Here is an 11,858-nt window from a genome sequence, read left to right on the forward strand (position 1 = left end):
TGAAATGCGGACACGTAGACGCAAATCGGTCTGTCCGTACAGACAAGTGTAGTCCGCTTCGCGGCCACTGTACGGCCATGTAGAAAACATTTCATCGTGATGTTTGTGGGAACACTGTTCGACACAAAGAGAAAACCATCCACACACTGATGAGTGTCCCACAAATAAAAACATCAGCACTTACACCCGTAACGACGTGTGTTTCAGTCTCGGCTGAAGAAACAGGCACGGAACGGCAGCTAAATGAACAGATTAATTTTGTTCAATTCCGCGTTCTGTTTGTCTGTTTAGCTCATTTTTGTTGCCTCCACTGCCCTCCTTCAGGACTGTCATCAGTCATGCAGCCAAAATTCTCGGTGAATGATAAAAATGCAATAAATCATTACTAAGATCATTTTATACGGTACCTGCTATACAGTACTGATCCAAGTGAAAGTATCATTTGACTATTAACTAGTAAAAAAAGAGTCAGTAACAGTTGAAAGTACTCGATGCAAAAAAGGGATTCTTTTATGTGTGTCGCTACTATTGACGCTCCTTGCTGTGGGACTGTTCCCTTGACGGGAGAGTCTCATACCTCAGAAATTCAAAATTTAGGAAACAACATTAGAACGGTCAATAGGATTTATTAGACTCGAAGAGGTTTACGTTAAGAGCGTAATGGTTAAGGCACCTGCTTACGAAAAGTGGGCCGGCCGTTGTGACCAAGCGGTTCTAGGTGCTTCAGTCCGGAACCGCGCTGCTGCTACAGTTGCAGGTTCGATTCCTGCCTCGTGCATGGTTGTCTGTGATGTGCTTAGGTTATGTTTAAGTAGTTCTAGGGGACTGATGGTTCCAAAAATGGTTCAAATGGCTCTAAGCACTATGGGACTTAACATCTGAGGTCATCAATCCCCTAAAACTTAGAACTACTTAAACCTAACTAACCTAATGACATCACACACATCCATGCCCGAGGCAGGATTCTAACCTGCTACCGTAGCAGCCACGTGGGGGGACTGATAACCTCAGATATTAAGCCCCATAGTGCTCAGAGCCATTTGAACCATTCTGAACGAAAATCGGAATATCCAAGTTATATACATGGACAGGCACAATGAAAATTTAGAAAAAGTTTCTTCAGAAAGACGGGATTCTTTCTCTATGCAACTCGAATCAAACTGCTGCTTGATATGAGGAGTTGTGAGCTGTGAGAGAATGAAAATAAAAACAGCAAGTGTCACACTTACCAGATAGCGAGGAACAGCTTACGGGAAACTGCAATCGTAAGTGGAGCCACTCTGCAATAATAGCTGAAAGTCCGCCGTCCCGTTGGACGTTTCATGCGGGGAACACACGACACGTGGGCGAGCGCCATCCACGCGATTGGGGAATCCGCTAACTAGAGACCGGTATAGGCGTTCCTCGGTGTGCGTGTCCCCTAAAATCCACTCTGAATACACACGAAATGCGCACTTGAATGGGTCGTCAATACCTGGCAGGTTAAAACGATAAGGGCCCGCTTCAATGCCAATTTGGCAAACGATAGTCGGGTATCCTGGAAACCTGATGTACAGCCTTCCACTGTTGTTGAGGACACGGCATTTCACCGGACGATCCTCATGAGGACGCTGCACTCTCACCTGGAAGTATTCGTCTGGTAGCTGTGAATTCGTAGTGCAGTACATCTTATTCTCACTAAACCCTCCTACCGCACCTGTCCCGGTGTAGTAAAAATACGAAAGAAGGGGTCGTATCAGGCTGAGGTTAGAGCCTGCCGTTGCGTTTCCTTCGAACGAGCATGTGTAGCGCGAGTACTCGCGTGGCAGAGCGAGGCGAAAGTCGGCGACTTCGGTCTGCGTCCCGACCGATTCGTCGTCCACCGGCTCACAAATAAGGGGTGGCGCACTGGCTATGAAAAGGACGAGTGCGTCTTCGGGCCTGGAAGGGGAATACTGGAATCGCGCCTCCTCGAAGTAATATCCAGCGTTGCGGCCGCTGGAGACTGAGGCCATCGTCAGCAGCAGAAGGCTGCAAGCCCTGCCCGAGCTCTTCATGGCGCACTGCACTCCGTCACTGCCCGATCCCCAGACACCGAGCCTGCTGCTGTGCTATGAATGCAGCATCCCGGCGTCACAGCCGTACGTCACTGTGCTAGTTTTTGTTTCTGCGTTTGTCCGCCGCCGCTGTTTCTTGTGAGCAAGTCTTTTGGCTGACGTCACCACAGCTGCTGCGGCTGCTCTGTGTCCCAGAGCCAGCTTTTTATTGCCGTCCTGTGACTTCCCCCTGCTTACTTTTTGTGCCTGATTGACATGTGACAAAATCGTGTAACACTGTTTCATTGTGAACTGAATGACGTCATTCCGCAAGAATCTCCATTAAGACTCCTGCGAAACCTCTTCGTCGAAGCCAATGGGGCATTATTTTACTCCTCCCACCTCTTTTCTCTCACCCTGCTTCCAGCGCCGAAAACACGCACATATCTTGGAAAATCGGGTTTTCTTCCGGTAATCCGCGTCGTACTTGCAGTCTTTATCAATTAGTCCCTAAGGCTGAACCGAGTGCAGAACGGGCCCAGTATTCATATGCATATGAGGCTAGATGCTCCGTCCGGTACACGCGGCGGTCAGTACAACAGGCGTAGTATTTTCTAACCGCCGGCATCTGTGACCGAGCGGTGTAAGGCGCCTCAGTCCGGAACCGCGCTGCTGCTACGGCCGCAGGTTCGAGTCTTGCCACGGGCATGGATGTGCGTGATGTCCTTAGGTTAGTTAGGTTTAAGTAGTTCTAAGTCTAGGGGACTGATGACCTCAGATGTTAAGTCTCATAGTGCTCAGAGCCATTTCAATTTTCTAGCCGTAGCTCTTCCGACTACTGTGTGCGTACTTTTCATCTACATGTACAGGGTGTTTAAAAAATGACCGGTATATTTGAAACGGCAATAAAAACTAAACGAGCAGCGATAGAAATACACCGTTTGTTGCAATATGCTTGGGACAACAGAACATTTTCAGGCGGACAAACTTTCGAAATTACAGTAGTTACAATTATCAACTACAGATGGAGCTGCAAGTGATGTGGTAGAAGACAACGCAGTCTGTGGGTGCGCCATTCTGTACGTCGTCTTTCTGCTGTAAGCGTGTGCTGTTCACAACGTGCACGTGTGCTGTAGACAACATGGTTTATTCCTTAGAACAGAGGATTTTTCTGGTGTTGGAATTCCACCGCCTAGAACACAGTGTTGTTGCAACAAGACGAAGTTTTCAACGGAGGTTTAATGTAACCAAAGGACCGAAAAGCGATACAATAAAGGATCTGTTTGAAAAATTTCAACGGACTGGGAACGTGACGGATGAACCTGCTGGAAAGGTAGGGCGACCGCATACGGCAACCACAGAGGGCAACGCGCAGCTAGTGCAGCAGGTGATCCAACAGCGGCCTCGGGTTTCCGTTCGCCGTGTTGCAGCTGCGGTCCAAATGACGCCAACGTCCACGTATCGTCTCATGCGCCAGAGTTTACACCTCTATCCATACAAAATTCAAACGCGGCAACCCCTCAGCGCCGCTACCATTGCTGCACGAGAGACATTCGCTAACGATATAGTGCACAGGATTGATGACGGCGATATGCATGTGGGCAGCATTTGGTTTACTGACGAAGCTTATTTTTACCTGGACGGCTTCGTCAATAAACAGAACTGGCGCATATGGGGAACCGAAAAGCCCCATGTTGCAGTCCCATCGTCCCTGCATCCTCAAAAAGTACTGGTCTGGGCCGCCATTTCTTCCAAAGGAATCATTGGCCCATTTTTCAGATCCGAAACGATTACTGCATCACGCTATCTGGACATTCTTCGTGAATTTTTGGCGGTACAAACTGCCTTAGACGACACAGCGAATACCTCGTGGTTTATGCAAGATGGTGCCCGGCCACATCACACGGCCGACGTCTTTAATTTCCTGAATGAATATTTCGATGATCGTGTGATTGCTTTGGGCTATCCGAAACATACAGGAGGCGGCGTGGATTGGCCTCCCTATTCGGCAGACATGAACCCCTGTGACTTCTTCCTGTGGGGACACTTGAAAGACCAGGTGTACCGCCAGAATCCAGAAACAATTGAACAGCTGAAGCAGTACATCTCATCTGCATGTGAAGCCATTCCGCCAGACACGTTGTCAAAGGTTTCGGGTAATTTCATTCAGAGTCTACGCCATATTATTGCTACACATGGTGGATATGTGGAAAATATCGTACTATAGAGTTTCCCAGACCGCAGCGCCATCTGTTGTTGAAAATTGTAACTACTGTAATTTCGAAAGTTTGTCTGCCTGAAAATGTACTGTTGTCCCAAGCATATTGCAACAAACTGTGTATTTCTATCGCTGCTCGTTTAGTTTTTATTGCCGTTTCAAATATACCGGTCATTTTTGAAACACCCTGTACATGCACATGGATACTCTGCAAATCACATTTAAGTGCTTGGCAGAGGGTTCATCGAACCACCTTCACAATTCTCTATTATTCCAATTTCGTATAGAGCGCGGAAAGAAATAACATCGATATCTTTTCGTACGAGCTTTGATTTCCCTTAATTTATCATGGTGATCGTTTATCCCTATGTAGGTCGGTATCAGCAAAATATTTCCGCATTCGGTGGAGAAAGTTGGTGTTTGGAATTTCGTGAGAAGATTCCGTCGCAACGAAAATTGCCTTTCTTTTAATGATGTCCAGCCCAAATCCTGTATCATGTCAGTGACACTCTCTCCAGTCCGCAGCTCGTGGTCGTGCGGTAGCGTTCTCGCTTCCCGCGCCCGGGTTCCCGGAGTTCGATTCCCGGCGGGGTCAGGGATTTTCTCTGCCTCGTGATGACTGGGTGTTGTGTGATGTCCTTAGGTTAGTTAGGTTTAAGTAGTTCTAAGTCCTAGGGGACTGATGACCATAGATGTTAAGTCCCATAGTGCTCAGAGCCATTTGAACCATTTTGAACCACTCTCTCCAATATTTCGCGATAACACAAAACGTACTGCCCTTCTTTGAACTTTTTGGATGTACTCCGTCACTCCTATCTGGTAAGAACCCCACACAGCGCAGCAGTATTCTAGAGGAGGATGGACAAGCGTAGTGTAGGCAGTCGCCTTAGTAGATCTGTTACATTTTCTCTAAGTGTGCTGCCAATAAAACGCAGTGTTTGGTTAGCCTTCCGCACAACATATTCTATGTGTTCCTTCTAGTGTAAGTTGTTCGTAACTGTAAATCCCAGATATTTTGTTGAATTTACGGCCTTTAGATTTGATTCATTTATCGTGTAATCAAAGTTTGACAAGTTCCTTTTAGCACTCATGTGAATGACCTCACACTTTTCGTTATTTAGGGACAACTGCCAATTCTCGCACCATTCTCCTATCTTTTCTGGTGTTGTCAGTTAATAATTTTGCAATCTGACATGCTGTTTCATCTTCAATCTGCTGATTACCGCCATTTAAGCTGTTCTATGGACTGTCCTATTACCGTAGCCGGCCGTGTCAAGTGCTCCATCCGAGGTCCGTGCCAGCTAGGGGCGGCAGTCGGATTATGCTCTGGCCGCCGGTGCTCGAACTGCCATTAATTCTCGAAATAGCCGCCCTCTGGTACTTGATTTGCAATTACGTGATCGAAATACCGCACGAGTGCCACATGGATTACCGATAGAAAGCCCGATTTTCGAAGATGACAACGCCTCGGCAGGAAATCAGAAGAGTAACCCCTGTACAACTAGTAAAATATACAACCAATGCACGACTACGGTGTCTAAGAGATACATACTTTACCCTCCTCACCCGCCCTTTCCACTTGTTCAGAAAGTATGTCCGATATACACTGATCATCCAGAACAATATGGCCACCTATTTGGCATGGATAGCAGCGGCAACACATCTACATCTACATCTACATGATTACTCTGCAATTCACACCTAAGTGCCTGGCAGAGGGTTCATCGAACCACAATCATACTATCTCTATCATTCCACTCCCGAACAGCGCGCGGGAAAAAACGAACACCTAAACCTTTCTGTTCGAGCTCTGATTTCTCTTATTTTATTTTGATGATCATTCCTACCTATGTAGGTTGGGCTCAACAAAATATTTTCGCATCCGGAAGAGAAAGTTGTTGACTGAAATTTCGTAAATAGATCTTACCGCGACGAAAAACGTCTTTGCTTTAGTGACTTCCATCCCAACTCACGTATCATATCTGCCACATTGTCTCCCCTATTACGTGATAATACAAAACGAGCTGCCCTTTTTTGCACCCTTTCGATGTCCTCCGTCAATCCCACCTGGTAAGGATCCCACACCGCGCAGCAATATCCTAACAGAGGACGAATGAGTGTAGTGTAAGCTGTCTCTTTAGTGGACTTGTTGCATCTTCTAAGTGTCCTGCCAACGAAACGCAACCTTTGGCTCGCCTTCCCCACAATATTATCTATGTGGTCTTTCCAACTGAAGTTGTTCGTAATTTTAATACCCAGGTACTTAGTTGAATTGACAGCCTTGAGAATTGTACTATTTATCGAGTAATCGATTTCCAACGGATTTCTTTTGGAACTCAGGTGGATCACCTCACACTTTTCGTTATTTAGCGTCAACTGCCACCTGCCACACCATATAGCAATCTTTTCTAAATCGCTTTGCAACTGATACTGGTCTTCGGATGACCTTACTAGACGGTAAATTACACATAGTGCCATGGAAACAGTTAAGCCGTGGTAGGTCACTGGAGGGCGTTGGCACCAAATCTACACACACAAGCCACATAATTGCCATAAATTTCTGGGAGGGGAACGGGGAGAGGCCGAGTGTGGGACGGGGAATTGGATGGGGCGGGGGAGGGGCGATGTGCTCTGACGCCATTTCTTTTTCGCACTGTGTATCTGGTGTCAGCCCAGAGAAACAGAGTTCATCAAGTCTTTCAAGCGACGCCCAGCATTGACGAAAGCAACGGCTTATTTTCCCTTGCAAAAAAAAAAAAAAAAAAAAAATATTTTTAACGCTGAAATTTACTTGTAAATTCGACAGAGCGGTCATACATCGGTCTAGTGAGATGTTTGCTTTATCGATGTGTAGTAACAGGGACAGTAAAACACGAAGAATATCCAGTTCTTCAGCAGTGACAGCATCGCTCTGGCCCGCGCTGACTAAAACAGCCAAGCATGCAGCACTATTAAGTCGCTGCCTTATTGCTGCTTAATCTTCGTGTTTTACTGTTAATATACACCGATAAAACAGGTATCTCACTAGACCGATCTATGACCGCTCTGTCGATTTGCACGTAAAATTCGGTGTTAAAAATAATTTTGCTTATACTGCGAAACTGTGGTGTGAGTACTGTAAGACCTTCGGTACACACACCATCAGATTATTTGACTTGTCGCTCTAACGAAGTAGACGAGTGTCAGCAATATGTCTCGTGGTCTTATCGTGGTGTGTTTATCGTCTGCCGTTAGGTCAGACAATAGAAATGCCACTTGCACGCTTAGAGTAGCAGATTGACGGTGACCAACTTTAAGCAGAACTTGATTAATTCTCACACACATTTATTAAAATAATAGCAAACATAAACCTTACGTAACTTGATTCTGGATGCTATTTACAATTGACAATCTGAAGTTCCTTTGGTTTTGGTACGTTAATCTTATTCTCACATATCTCTGATACTTGACAAAGTGTCTATACATTTATCTACATGGCTATGTACAGGAATATGGTAATCTTATTAGGCGCAGACTGAAACTTGACCATAGACTGGTACAGACTAATGCAGACTGGCACAGACTAATGCAGACTAGTGCAGACAAATGCAGACTGACTAATCAGAGGTCTGTACAATCGTTATAATACTTCACGCATTCAGGTATCACTGCACGATTGTGAGCCGCGAGGAGAAAACGTTCTACGTTAGCAGCAATCTCATTGGCTGCGTTACATATTAAATACGCGGATCGGCGGAAGCAGAATTTGGTCCGTCTCTAAGGCAGCGCCATCTCGTAGTGTGGAGATGGACGAGCTCTGCGCCTACGCTGTTGTGCTTAGCGGGGCGCGCTCTAGTGGGAAAGTTGTGTACGTACTGACTATGTGGAACTATGTACACAACAGAAACAAACCCACGCTTTATGTTGACACTGGTTGTCGGTGAAAGACATAATGAGCAGGAATGGTCTGGACTAACTCCAGCTGCACAATGCATAAACGAAATTGCAAATACCTGCTGAAACACCAGAGAAAGTCCACCTGGTGACTCTTAGGAGAGACACCTGCTGTATGGTACCAAGAAACTGCATCATGCAATACAAAGCTCATTTTTATTTTGACAGTACAATTATGTATTACAATGTGCCGTTCCTATTCTTTGTTGTAGTTAATTCATAGCGGGCTACCAACTGCCAACACACCATGCAGCCCACAAACAGTCTCGACTCATCACCTCCCTCTCTCCTAATACCCACCACTGTTAATTTAGGGCCAATAAAATCTATTAAATATGATGTCATTGGTCTAGTGACACCGTTAAAAAATACTGTATTGAAATCTCCACTCCGCCACTAATTAATATTTACCCTGAGTAAGCCCTCTTCAACTCGGCCGAAACATCGATTTCGTTCGGTACTACAGTATTTACAGATGACGTGGCAGTACTCCAAGGAGGATTTCAATAAGATTTATTACATTTGATGATATTTCATTAACAAAATATTTCTGATAGCACTTACAGCAAGCAAATCTGATGGATTTAACATTCAATCTGCAGGACGTTAAGAAATTCGGTGCCCAAACTAACAGATATTACATCGGAGCCAAGTATACTTCGTTAAACGACTAGGCGTTAGAAACGAGTATTGAGTGGGCTCACAGCAATTGTAAGCAGGCTCTTTTCTGTTTAAGAATTTAAGAGCGGATGAAAACGCACTTACAACAGTTAGGCGAGGGCATCAGAGAAGTATCTTGGATTACTACCTGCTTGGGCCCCATATAATGCGTCGTCGACTCACGGGGCCCTGGTGCAGAATGTTCTTGCAAGAGCCGGGCCGTATAGGGCGCCTTGTCACGCCCCCTCCCCTCCCCCCTTGCACTCGGTTTGAGTCCTCGGGCATGGGTGTGTGTGTTGTCCTTAGCGTAAGTTAGTTTAAGTCAGATTACGTAGTGCTTAAGTCTAGGGACCGATGACCTCAGCAGTTTGGTCCCATAGTCCTAACCACAATTTTTTTGTTGCAAGAGCACTTGCCAACGTTATTGCACGAGGTTGTATTACGCATGAGATGGAGAGTGTGGTGATGGTGGTTGGATAGTTGGCTGACTGACACGGGGAAGCAGACCAAACAGCGAGGTCATCAGTCCCATCCATTTAGGAAAGTGTGGAGATGGAAGTCGGCTGTGCCATTTCAAATAAGCCATCTCGGAATTTGCCTGAAACGGTTTAGGGAAATAATGGAAAATCTAAATCAGGATGGCCGGACGCGGGTTTGAAGCGTCGTCCAACCGAATGCGAGTCTAGCGTACTAATCACCGCGCCACCTCGCTGGGTTAGAGAATGTGGTTCCAGCGTTATGTAGCACGGCGCATTTTCAGATCCTGCACGTCCAGCAATGGCAAATATAAAACGGAGAGTTGATTGCAAAGTTTGGGTAGGGTACGAGAAAAAGAGAGAAACGAGAGAGGCGCAAAAATCTCCAGATTTTGTAAGGAAAATGTGGTGTCACCGCCAGACACCACACTTGCTAGGTGGTAGCCTTTAAATCGGCCGCGGTACGTTAGTATACGTCGGACCCGCGTGTCGCCACTATCAGTGATTGCAGACCGAGCGCCGCCACACGGCAGGTCTAGAGAGACTTCCTAGCACTCGCCCCAGTTGTACAACCGACTTTGCTAGCGATGGTTCACTGACAAAATACGCTCTCAGTTGCCGAGACGATAGTTAGCATAGCCTTCAGCTACGTCATTTGCTACGACCTAGCAAGGCGCCATTACCAGTTACTATTGAGATTATGAATAATGTACCGTCAAGAGCGATGTTCATCATTAATGGATTAAAGTTAAGTATTCCACCAGCTACGTCGTTTTTTCTAAAGTCTAATTTCCTTCTCCTGTTCCAGACCTCATGCCCGCCTGCGTGAGCTGAAACGCGTGCCTTTCGGCTTCCTCTAATAATACGGTGTTGGCTCTCCTGCCAACCCACAACATTGGCGACGAGGCAACACCGCGTTCGTAACTATACTGCCCTGATTTACTTGTGTAATGCCTTCGCCACCATCTCCAGATATACTGTCCGAATTTTATCGCTTACAGAATCAGCAGACGCAGGCCTTACTGGATGCCCTTGGACAGCTCGTTCAGGGTCAATTTGCAATGCAAAACGATGCGTCAGCCGCCGCTCCACCGCTAACGCAGCCACAACACGCAGTTGCACCAACTTTTCGTCCTTTTGATGCTGCACTGGAAAGCTGGGCGGAGTGGTCACGCCAATTTGGATTCCATCGCGCCGCCTACAGAATTCAAGGTAACGAGCGGCAGCCTTTTTTATTATCCTCCATAGGGGTGCACACGTACCGAGTGATAGTCAAATTATTTCCCCAATGTGACGTAGCAACTCTGTCCTACAACGAAATTTTGTCTGCATTAGATGCATATTTCAAAGACTCGGTCAATGTAGTTCCCAAACAGTACACCTTCTTTCGCACAAAACGTATGGCAGGTCAGACTAATCGGGAGTGGGTTGCAACCTTGCAAGGCCTTACTATGGATTGTGCTTTTGAGTGTCAATGTGGACTCCCTTATTCAGATACTATGTTGCGTGATGCAATTGCACAGAACATTTCTGATGTTCGTATAAGGCAGGGCCGGCCAAACGCTGCACAGTGTGCAGACGTGCGGAAGTGCTACACATGTGGGCACGTGTGCGACAGCGAGCGACAGTGACATCTGTTGTTAGACATGTGTCCTAAATGAACGGCAGCGGCTCCACTTCCCTGTCTATGTGCTACAAGCAAGAGCGCAACATACCCAGTCTCGTTTACCCCCTGTGACAGTACCCTTAACAAAGAAGTACTGAGAAATGGTAGGTACTGTGAAAAAAACAAAGGACGGGAGATTATGTTCTCAGTCGTTTAAAAATGACTGGGAACTGCAATTCTCTTTTGTAGCCATTGGTGAAAACTCAGTGTTTGCTATGCCGCCGAATAATAGGCGGCCAGCGTAAGTTTTCAATTGAAAGACACTACAATACATATCACAAAGACGAGTGTAGTGAACTCAAGAGTGAAGAACGGCAAGCAAAATTAAATGTCCTTAAGAAAATGGATGGGACACGACTCGATTTTACTGTACGTCGAAGTAACTGATACTTCTTGAACTCTTAGTTTCTTCTGTTACATTTATGTCTATTTTACTGTACACTGTACAATTTACTGTTTTAAATTTCCCAGAATGACAACCACACTAAATCTTCACTGCGAGCAAGTTTTAAAATCGCATTAAGAATTGCACAATCTGGGAAACCCTTTTCCGAAGGTGAGTTTGTGAAAGGGTGTCTGATTGATGCTGCAGAACGTGTCCCACGAACGTTAGCAGGTTTCAAGAAATCAGTCTATCCAAACAAACACTGACAAGACATATCAGTGCTATAGCTGGCGATCTGCACAGGCAGCTAATAAATAAGGCTAAATACTTCGTTGCGTACTCTGTTGCGCTCGATGAAACAACAGATCTTGCAGATACAGCCCAGGTTGTGATACACATACGAGGTGTCGATAACGCACTTTGTGTAACAGAGGAGCAACATCTGTGCGTAGAAACATGCACTACATGAACGGTGACGGCTGCGGCGTGCATGCTGTGACCCAGA

The sequence above is a fragment of the Schistocerca cancellata genome, chromosome 9 (genome assembly GCF_023864275.1).
Source record: "Schistocerca cancellata isolate TAMUIC-IGC-003103 chromosome 9, iqSchCanc2.1, whole genome shotgun sequence".
Classification (NCBI taxonomy): Eukaryota; Metazoa; Arthropoda; class Insecta; order Orthoptera; family Acrididae; genus Schistocerca; species Schistocerca cancellata.